The following is an 11421-nucleotide window of genomic DNA, read 5'->3' as shown; positions in this document are numbered from 1 at the left end:
AGCTGTGCATTGGGTTCTTCCGTCCTAAGTGCAGGACCCTGCACTTATCCTTATTGAACCTCATCAGATTTCTTTTGGCCCAATCCTCCAATTTATCTAGGTCCTTCTGTATCCTATCCCTCCCCTCCAGCGTATCTACCACTCCTCCCAGTTTAGTATCATCCGCAAATTTGCTGAGAGTGCAATCCACACCATCCTCCAGATCATTTATGAAGATATTGAACAAAACCGGCCCCAGGACCGACCCTTGGGGCACTCCACTTGATACCGGCTGCCAACTAGACATGGAGCCATTGATCACTACCCGTTGAGCCCGACAATCTAGCCAGCTTTCTACCCACCTTATAGTGCATTCATCCAGTCCATACTTCCTTAACTTGCTGACAAGAATACTGTGGGAGACCGTGTCAAAAGCTTTGCTAAAGACAAGATACAATACATCCACAGCTTTCCCTTCATCCACAGAACCAGTAATCTCATCATAAAAGGCGATTAGATTAGTCAGGCATGACCTTCCCTTGGTGAATCCATGCTGGCTGTTCCTGATCACTTTCCTCTCATGCAAGTGCTTCAGGATTTATTCTTTGAGGACCTGCTCCATGATTTTTCCGGGGACTGAGGTGAGGCTGACTGGCCTGTAGTTCCCAGGATCCTCCTTCTTCCCTTTTTTAAAGATTGGCACTACATTAGCCTTTTTCCAGTCATCCGGGACTTCCCCCGTTCGCCACGAGTTTTCAAAGATAACAGCCAATGGCTCTGTAATCACAGCCGCCAATTCACACCTCTCTAATCTGCTAGGGTTCTTTGAGCGTGCCAACAAAACAGCGAATAAAGGGGAATGAGCAGACATAATTTAATGGACTTTTGAAAGACTTTGACGAGTGGCCTCCCAAGAGAACAAACCTGTGACAGTCGTGAGCCACGTCATTTCATGTGCAACTGAAAGGCACTCAGATACTCTGGGATAAGCACCTATGTAGAACAGGATAGACTAGAGCAGGGGTCTCAAACATGCGGCCCACGGGGTTATTTTCTAAGGCCTGTCAGCTCCCCGTGGCCCCCTCCGCCCAGCGTTTACCTAGAGCGGCTCCGGCCAGGCATGCACCAGGGGCAGGGCAGGCTCCCTGCCGGCCTGCCCTGTCCCCGTGCCACTCAGGGAAGCGGCCGGAACCTGGGGCGGGGGGCACAGGGGTCTCTGTGTTGCCCTGGCCACTCCTCAAGGTACCTCCCCCGAAGGTCCCTTTGGCCGGAGTTCCCCGTTCCTGGCCAATGGGAGCTTCGGGGGAGGTATCTGGAGGCGCAACACACAGGGCAACACACAGACCCCTGTGGCCCCCCCCCAGGTCCCGGCTGCTTCCCAGAGTGGCGCACCCCACACCCCTCCTGCACCCCAACCCCCTGCCCTGAGCCCCCTGCCCCACCCTGCACCCCGACCCCCTGCTCTGAGCCCCCTGCCGCACCCTGCACCCTCTGGGGGCAGGGAGGGGGCAGAGATGGGGTGGGGATTTCGGGGAAGGGGTTGGAATGGGGGCAGGGAAGGGGTGGGAAGAGGCGGGGCAGGGCGGGACCTCGTGGAAGGGGTGGAGTGGGGGTGGGGCCGGGGCAGCGGGTGTGGGGGTGGTCAGTGGTGCCGCTCTCGGGCCAATGTACTAGTCCTCATGTGGCCCTCGTGGTCATTTGAGTTTGAGACCCCTGGAATAGAGGCTTATGAGGGAATAATGTAGCCATGGAGAGAATGTATGTAGCCATGGAGTTCATTTGTAAATCAGAAACAGACTAGGAGACAGAAAACAAAGATTAGGAATAAATCATCATTTTTAACATGACACAAGGTTAACAGCAGGTGCCACTAAAACCCATGCTAGGACCCCTGTGGTTTGATACATTTATCAGTGATCTGGAAAAGAGAGTGAACCGTGAAGGGCAAAGATCTGCCAATGACACAGAATTATTTCGGTTAATCAAGACTGGAGAAGACTGAAGAACTTCAGAGAGATCTAACTGAGAGATCATAGAATCAAATCATAGAATCATAGAATATCAGGGTTGGAAGGGACCTCAGGAGGTCATCTCGTCCAACCCCCTGCTCAAAGCAGGACCAACCCAACTAAATCATCCCAGCCAGGGCTTTGTCAAGCCTGACCTTAAAAACCTCTAAGGAAGGAGATTCCACCACCTCCCTAGGTAACCCATTCCAGTGCTTCACCACCCTCCTAGTGAAAAAGTTTTTCTTAATGTCCAACCTAAACCTCCCCCATGGCAACTTGAGACCATTACTCCTTGTTCTGGCATCTGCTACCACTGAGAACAGTCTAGATCCATCCTCTTTGGAACCCCCTTTCAAGTATATCCCACCACCTTAATTAGTTTACACCCAGCAAAATTAATTATACAGCAGACAGAAACAATCACAGAACCAGACAGAGACCATGCAAATAAACAATAACAAAGTGAGAACTATAATGACAAAACAATACAGAAGTGAGGATTTTACAACTACATCTATAAAAACATAAGGGTTGTCAGCTGTGTCTATTGATAAGTGAGTTTTTACCAAACAGAAAACTATCAAACTAAATTTCCTTTTACATCTTCTAGGCTCTTCCCTTTCTCTGGAGGTGATAGATCGGATCACCTTTCTAACAGCCCCAGATTGCCTTATTTCAATATGACTAGTCTGGAATGTGAGGATGTGACCGTTCGCTTCCCAGCTTATGGCTGCTCCCACTGCTTAGCCAAAGGCCTTAGCTTAAGAACAGGGCCTCTGTGACAGTCTGGTTCTTTGATTGTTTCTGTCTGCTGTATAATTAATTTTGCTGGGTGTAAACTAATTAAGGTGGTGGAATATAATTGGTTAGCTAATCATGTTACAATATGTTAGAATTGGTTAGGTAAATTTCAGTAAAATGGTTGGTTAAGGTATAGCTGAGAATATTACTATATAAATTAGGGGCAAACAGGAAGCAAATTGGGATTCGAAAACAAGGAAAAAGGAACTTGGATCTTGGAGCTTGCTGGAAGGTCACCCCAATAAACATAGAATTGTTTGCACCTTCGGACTTTGGGTATTGTTGCTCTCTGTTCATGTGAGAAGGACCAGGGAAGTGAGAGGGTGAAGAAATAAGCCCCCTAACAGTGTGGGGCCCAAAACTGGACACAGTACTCCAGATGAGGCCTCACCAATGCCGAATAGAGGGGAATAATCACTTCCCTCCATCTGCTGGCAATGCTCCTACTTATACAGCCAAAAATGCTGTTAGCCTTCTTGGCAACAAGGCCACACTGTTGACTCATATCCAGCTTCTCGTCCACTGTAATCCCCAGTTCCTTTTCTGCAGAGCTGCTGCCGAGCCATTCGGTCCCTAGTCTGTAGCGGTGCATGGGATTCTTCCGTCCTAAGTGCAGAACTCTGTACTTGTCTTTGTTGAACCTCATCAGATTTCTTTTGGCCCAATCCTCCAATTTGTCTAGGTCCCTCTGTATCCTATCCCTACCCTCCAGTGTATCTACCTCTCCTCCCAGTTTAGTGTCATCTGCAAACTTGCTGAGGGTGCAATCCACACCATCCTCCAGATCATTAATGAAGATATTGAACAAAACCGGCCCCAGGACCTACCCTTGGGGCACTCCACTTGATACCAACTGGACATGGAGCCATTGATCACTACCCGTTGAGCCCGACAATCTAGCCAGCTTTCTATCCACCTTATCGTCCATTCATCCAGCCTATACTTCTTTAACTTGCCGGCAAGAATACTGTGGGAGACCGTGTCAAAAGCTTTGCTCCCTGATTTAGTTGGGGATTGGTCCTGCTTTGAGTAGGGGGTGGGACTCGATGACCTCCTGAGGTCCCTTCCAACCCGAGATTCTGTGATTCTGAGCTAGGTGAGCGGGCAGCACAATAATCAATGAAATCCAGTGCTGGCAAGTTCACACTGGAAGGGAATATTTGAACTACTCATCTGTATAGCTGGGTTATAAATGAACTATAACCACTCAGGAAGAAAAGCTGGGGTAATATTTTCAAAAGAGCATAAGGCTCAGATCCCATGGGTGTTAGGCACCTAAATAGCTTGGAAGAGCTGAGCCCAAGTGACTTAGGTGCCTAAGTCCCATTGACGTTCAATGACATTTTGCGAATGGAGATATGATGCTAAAGCACTCAGGCATTTTTGAAATTTTCCCTGGTCACCCTAGAAAACAGATCTGTGATGGAGAGTAAAAACCCTGCACTGGAAAGGAAGCGGTTAAGTAGTGACTTTGGGCTCAGGCAGCCCCACCCTGCTGCACCTGCAAAGCATGCAGGGGCTGAAGAAGGAGGTGGACAGGGGACCAGAACTCCTCAGAAGGCAGCCTGTGCAGGCGAGTAGACCTACGTCCTTAGTTCCTTGGAGGGAGCCCTATGGGAGGTCCAGCTGCCTGGGACCTGTGGCTCCGGGGACTTTACAAGACCTGCTGTGGAGAAAGGGCTCAGGACACTCAGAAGGTCTTGTGATTTACCTTTGATTTATTTTAATGCCTTCCCTGGCTCTGTTGGAGAAGGGGACTGGGAGGAAGCAATCCAGGGAAGCGGTGGTATTGGCAAAGCACTTTGGGTGCAGACCTTTGCTGTCTGCTGCAGGGCATGGGGTTGGAACCCAGTGGAGAGGGTGGGCCCAGGCTCCCCTACCAACTCCTAAGGGGAGTCAGGATCCACAAGCTGAGTAGGGACCTCAAGACATGGACTCACGGGAAGCCAGGAGACCCCCTTGGCTGATCCTAGGTCTATTGACTGCTGGGCTCTTTGCTTCTGTCGAGAGGGGTAAGGCACTATCTGACCCTCTGGAGCTAGCCTCCCTCATGCAAGGATTGAACCCACCAGCAGGCAAATGACTCACCGCACCGCTGCACCCAGATGCAAGGGGGCACCATGGCAGCGAGTGACCTGCCCTGGGGGCTTAGAGTCCCGAGTCACTGAGGCATGTTACCCCCGGGCATCACCGTGGGCAGCTCAGCGAAAACCTTCGCTCAGTGGGCGGCAGTGGGCAGAAGAGGAAACAGATTACGAGGTGTCATAAAGAATGGGAGAGAAAATAATACTGACAATATCATAATGCCATTCTGTCAATCAGCGTGACGTTCTCTGACCATCGTATCTCACTCCAGTCCCCTCGCCTCAGGAAAGGCTGGTGCAGCGAGAGAGAGATGGGGTTAGGGACAGGCAGTGAAAGTGATTAGAGATTTCCCTGAGAAGAAAGACTGAAAAGACAGGCCCTGCTTAGTTTACAGAGCAGACAAACAGGGAAATGGTAGTGGTAATTCAAACAATGAAGAGCCTCGTGCAGGTAAATGAGGCCCTCTTTTTTTCCTTCTATGTAATAATAGAGCAAAGGAGCAGTCAATGAAATTTAAAACCAACACATTTAAAACAGATAGAAAAACAGGTTTCAGAGTAACAGCCGTGTTAGTCTGTATTCGCAAAAAGAAAAGGAGTACTTGTGGCACCTGAGAGACTAACCAATTTATTTGAGCATGAGCTTTCGTGAGCTACAGCTCACTTCATCGGATGCAGACAATTTGTACCGCAATACAGCCAAATCGCCGCCCCACTGACAGACCTAACCAAACAGAAACAGCCAAATGCTGTTCAGTGGACCGAAAAGTGTCAGAAGGCCTTTAACAAGCTTAAAGCGACACTCATGTCTGACCCTCTACTAAGGCCCCCAGACTTTGACAAACCGTTCCTAGTAACCACAGATGCGTCCGAGCGTGGTGTGGGAGCAGTTTTAACGCAGAAAGGACCTGATCAAGAATTCCACCCTGTAGTGTTTCTCAGCAAAAAACTGTCTGAGAGGGAAAGCAACTGGTCAGTCACTGAAAAAGAATGTTACGCCATTGTCTACGCTCTGGAAAAGCTACGCCCATATGTTTGGGGACTGCGTTTCAACCTGCAAACCGACCATGCTGCACTGAAGTGGCTTCACACCGTCAAAGAAACTAACAAAAAACTTCTTCGGTGGAGTTTAGCTCTCCAAGATTTTGATTTCGACATCCAACACATCTCAGGAGCTTCTAACAAAGTGGCTGATGCACTCTCCCGTGAAAGTTTCCCAGAATCAACTGGTTAAAATCGTCCTTGAGATGTAGAAAATATTGTTAGTCTTTATGTACTTGGTAGTATATTTAGAGATGCATGTGTCTTATTAACTCTGTTTTTCCTAGAGCTCCAGGAAGAAATCCCAGCCAGTGTTCCACCCTAGCTGAGATTTGGGGGGCGTGTCATAAATATAAAGGGAAGGGTAAACCCCTTTGAAATCCCTCCTGGCCAGGGGAAAGCTCCTCTCACCTGTAAAGGGTTAAGAAGCTTAATGTAACCTCGCTGGCACCTGACCAAAATGACCAAAGAGGAGACAAGATACTTTCAAAAGCTGGGAGGAGGGAGAGAAACAAAGGGTCTCTCCGTGTCTATATGCTGTCTTTGCCGGGGATAGACCAGGAATGGAGTCTTAGAACTTTTAGTAAGTAATCTAGCTAGGTACGTGTTAGATTATGATTTCTTTAAATGGCTGAGAAAAGAATTGTGCTGAATAGAATAACTATTTCTGTCTGTGTATCTTTTTTTGTAACTTAAGGTTTTGCCTAGAGGGATTCTCTGTGTTTTGAATCTAATTACCCTGTAAGGTATCTACCATCCTGAGGTGATTTCTTTACTTCTATTTACTTCTATTTCTATTAAAAGTCTTCTTGTAAGAAAACTGAATGCTTTTTCATTGTTCTCAGATCCAAGGGTTTGGGTCTGTGGTCACCTATGCAAATTGGTGAGGCTTTTTATCCAACATTTCCCAGGAAAGGGAGGGTGCAAGTGTTGGGAGGATTGTTCATTGTTCTTAAGATCCAAGGGTCTGGGTCTGTAGTCACCTAGGCAAATTGGTGAGGCTTTTTACCAAACCTTGTCCAGGAAGTGGGGTGCAAGGTTTTGGGAAGTATTTTGGGGGGAAAGACATTTCCAAACAGCTCTTCCCCAGTAACCAGTATTTGTTTGGTGGTGGTAGCGGCCAATCCAAGGACAAAGGGTGGAATATTTTGTACCTTGGGGAAGTTTTGACCTAAGCTGGTAAAGATAAGCTTAGGAGGTTTTTCATGCAGGTCCCCACATCTGTACCCTAGCGTTCAGAGTCGTATGTACATGGGGCATAAGTAGCCTGCAGTACTCCTTGCCACAAGATATCAACTGAAGGCAAGAACTTAACACATAGACATTTACATGGATAATGAGACTAGCCTCACTTACATAAAGTAGGTGAATGCTTATTTTATTTTTTAAACTGGATAAACCCTCCTGCTTCCAGACAGAAACCAGCCACTAACTGTAGGGTCGGGAAAGAATTTCCCCTGGGTCAGGTTCTTACACAATTGCCAATGAGGGTGGGCTTACAACTGTCTCTGAAGGCTCTGGTGCTGCTCCTGTAGGAGACTGGATACCGGGCTAGCTGGACCCCTGACTGGATCCCGTCCGGCTGTGCCTGTGTAGTTGGCATTGGCATGGTGGTTGTGGTTGCAGGGAGAAAGGCTCAGTGGGCACTGTCAGGGATGTGGGGCTTGCATGGCAGGTGCTTGGTGGGAAGTGGCAGATGGTATTGTCAGAAAGCAGCAGGGATAAAGTATGGGGGTAACGGGCATTGGCAAGGGACATGGCACAGAGTAAGTAGGAGGCACCTACAGTCAGCAGGGGCAGGGCATGCACAGCATGGACAACAGAGACACTGTTCAATTCATTCATAAACTGATGATGAGTCTCTTGTCCAAAGCACTTTCAGTTCCCAGGGAATACTAGGCTTTTCCCTAATGAGCTTTTCTTGTTTCTCCTCACTGAAACCTGCTATATATAATCGTAGTGGCTCATATCTTCCCTGACTCAGTACAGCCCAGGGTTCCCCCTTTGGTTACTTATGTGGTTAAAGAAAAGTATCTGATCAGCACAAAAAGCGGAAAGGATGTGGGGTCAGGCAGCAAAGATCACTGCACAAAATGCAACAGTCCGAAAGAAAAAATTTCTCTAGGGACTGATCCTGCTCTGACTGCATGAGGAGCATCCCCCAACCCCAACACTCCCCATGGTACTAACAGTACCATCGGTGGGGTGCAGGGATCACTCAGTGCTCAAAGTGCATGCAAAATCTCTCCTTTATTCTGTGTTCAGCATGAGCTAACAACAGCAGCTTCACTGTGCCCTGCTCAGACTCTCTGTCTGGGAAGCTCAGCCCTTAATTGTGCAGTCCCCACTACCAGACCACAGGTGTTAGCCATAGGCAGGCACTGCTTCCCTTAGCAGTGATCGGCCCCAGCACAGGGATACAAGGCGTGGGTGAAAGATCCCCCTCTTCTGCACCTGCATGAAGCAAATGCACGATCTGCCCCTTTATGCTGCAATTTTTGCCACCTCCAGAATATCACCTCCCCCCACACTGATAAGTGGGGATAGGAAACTGATATCACAATGACTCTGGTTCCCCTTTCATCACTGTAGTATTTGTCCTCTGGGCATTGTCAGGAGAAAGTACGAAATCTTTGGCTCTGCCACAATGCCATCAAATGACACCAACTAGCTCTGGGCCTGTGTACCCAGTAGGCCACACAATAAATTTCCTGCTGAAATAGTGCCAACATTCCATCCCATGAAAGATCTTTGATTGTGATCTCTCAATATTCTGGCATAACTTCTGCACAGGCTATGCATCTCTGCCCTGTTTTATTTTTAATTCACCTGGTCACCACATATGCCATCAAATACTGATAGGTATCGGACTAAATCTGTAGCTGGCAACAGAGGAGGAAATGCTTTAGAGAGGGCTCCTGTTGAGTAAGTCTTTCACAGCGTGGTATACCTAGATGATAACTGCTATGACCTTGTTTTCTGTGAGCTGTACCTTTAAATTCTAAAGAGCTGCCAGTTGGTGAGACAGAGGAGACACACACTCTGTGCTCTCTCTCCTGGAGCATTTATTTTTTGTTCTGGTTTAATTGTTTCTTTCACTCAGACTGAGGGTACGGGGCTCTTCTTGATATAGGGTCAAGTTAATGAGCCTATCCTGAAACATGTATCTCTTGTCCAGTGGGAATCCCCTCATGGGGCAGGGATCCCTTCTTCATGGTGCACACACATTTAGATGTCTAAATTAAAAGGCAGCAAGAAGTTTGGTGGAGGGTTCTCCTGTTCTAGACAGCCACCTTGATGGTTTATGAGAAATCATAGCATAGAATCATAGAATATCAGTGTTGGAAGGGATCTCAGGAGGTCATCTAGGCCAACCCCCTGCTCAAAGCAGGACCAACCCCAACTAAATCATCCCAGCCAGGGCTTTGTCAAACCTGACCTTAAAAACCTTTAAGGAAGGAGATTCCACCACCTCCCTAGAGAACCCATTCCATTGGCATGGAAGCTGAAACTCAGCACCAAAGTGCAAAAGTTTTAATGACATTCTGCGGGATGAGCCTGCGTTGACTTTGCTTAGCTGGTCTCTGCTCTCTGGGGAAAGGCAATCATGAGGCCCTGGCTTCCTTTTTGTGAATGATCAGTGTCAGTTGCCAGCTGGTCACATTGTGCAAGGCCCGGTGTGGTAACTAACTCAGCAGTTTCACTTCTCAGGCGCGTCTCTGCTTTCACTCTGCGGAGAGTCTGTACTGATCCAGATCATTGAGTGTCTTCTGATTTCATGTCAATACATTTTAAGGGTGGCAGGGACAATGATGATCATCTAGTGTGGGGTTCTCAAACTGGGGGTCATGACCTCTCAGGGGGTCACGAGGTTATTATGTGGGGGGCTGCCCAGCTCTGAAGGCAGAAGCAAGGGTTGCAACGGAGTGCAAAGTCTGCTGTGAAAAGTGAGACTGGCCAAGTTTCCTCACACTCCCAGTATTAAACAGTAACTATTTAAAAACCCCTGTTCTGCTTATAACAATAATTCAGTAAAAATGTGGTTTAGTTTTAATTTAAAAGTGATGAGAAAAGTAAATTCATTTTAAACAACAGAGTTATAAATTTAGCATTTAAAATAGTGTTAAATATAAAATATGATTTTAATTTATAAGGGGGGGTGCACTCAGAGGCTTGCTTTAGGAAAGGGGTCGCCAGTGCAAAAGCTTGAGAATCACTGAATCTGACTTCCTGCGTAGCACAGGCCCAAGAATTTCACCTAGTGATTCCTGCACTGAATCCAGTAACTGTTTGTTGCACCAGTGCACCGGTTTTAGAAAGGCATCCATCCTTGATTTAAAGACACCAAGTGAGGGAGAATCTACCACGTTCCCTGGGAAGCTGTTTCAATGATTAATTCCCTTCATTGTTAACATGCTGAGTTTTATTCCTTATTTGACTTCTTCTAATTTCAGCTTCCAGACACTGGACCTTGTTCTGCCTTTGTCTGCTAGATTAAAGAGCCCTCGGCTGTCAGAAATCATCACCATGTGGACGCACTTATAGACCATGAACAAGTCACCTCTGCGACTTCTCTTTGGACAGCCAAATACTTTGAGCTGTTTTAAACTTCCAACTCCTTTAAATCTCTTGCTTGTAAATATGGCGTGTAGAGATCACAGCCTATCGCGCTGACTGATAATGTCTACTTGTTGGCTTGTACTCCCCTGTCTGTCTGTATCCATATGGTGTCTTTATACTTAGATTGTGAGTTGCTCGAGGCAGAGAATGTCTTTTGTTCTGTGTTTGTCCTGCGCCTAGCACACTGGGACCTAGTCCACGTGGGGGTCCCCAGGTCATACAGCACGACCGATAATAAATAATTATCCATGGCTGCTGATTTGAAAATGTTTAACTTTCGTAGAAGCTGTCTAACATTAGTTACTCAGTTACTATTCGGTTGGAAAATATTTCATCATGTTATATGAGACACATACACTATCCAGCTTTATTCCAGATGCAGAACAGAAATCTTTAGTGAAAAATATCACTAGAAACAATTTTACCATCTCTGTCTGGCTAGGGACCTTTACAGTTGTTAGGATTCCTTTTGTTCCTGACAGATTTTAAAAACTTCCTCCCCCTTGTCCTTAGCCCACTTGGCCATTGATATCTTATTGATACTTACAATCCCTTACTGCCTGCCTGCTCTTCCTAACTTCTAATGCATATTCATTGCCACTAACCTCCCTGTTTTTCCATGTGTGTACTGATTTCTTATCTTTGATCGCTGCCCCACATCCCCTCTGAACCAGAGTCACTCGTGACTCATGCCCCAGAGTTCGTAGCCTCCTGGCGTGAATTCTGAGTTTGTAATTAGACATCGGGGGAGAATGGGATTGTCTCTAGCACACCGGGGTTCTGGTCCTTGACTAGGCTCCGCTGAGCCATTGTGATAAGACGAATAAATAAACAATTAGGGTGGTTTTACTTTCCTAACTCCGTCTCCTGCCTCTCTCATGGCCCCT

The sequence above is a fragment of the Lepidochelys olivacea genome (genome assembly GCF_965140295.1).
Source record: "Lepidochelys olivacea isolate rLepOli2 genome assembly, chromosome: 17".
Taxonomy (NCBI): domain Eukaryota; kingdom Metazoa; phylum Chordata; order Testudines; family Cheloniidae; genus Lepidochelys; species Lepidochelys olivacea.
The sequence above is the reverse complement of the archived record's forward strand: the minus strand, read 5'-3'. Positions refer to the sequence as shown.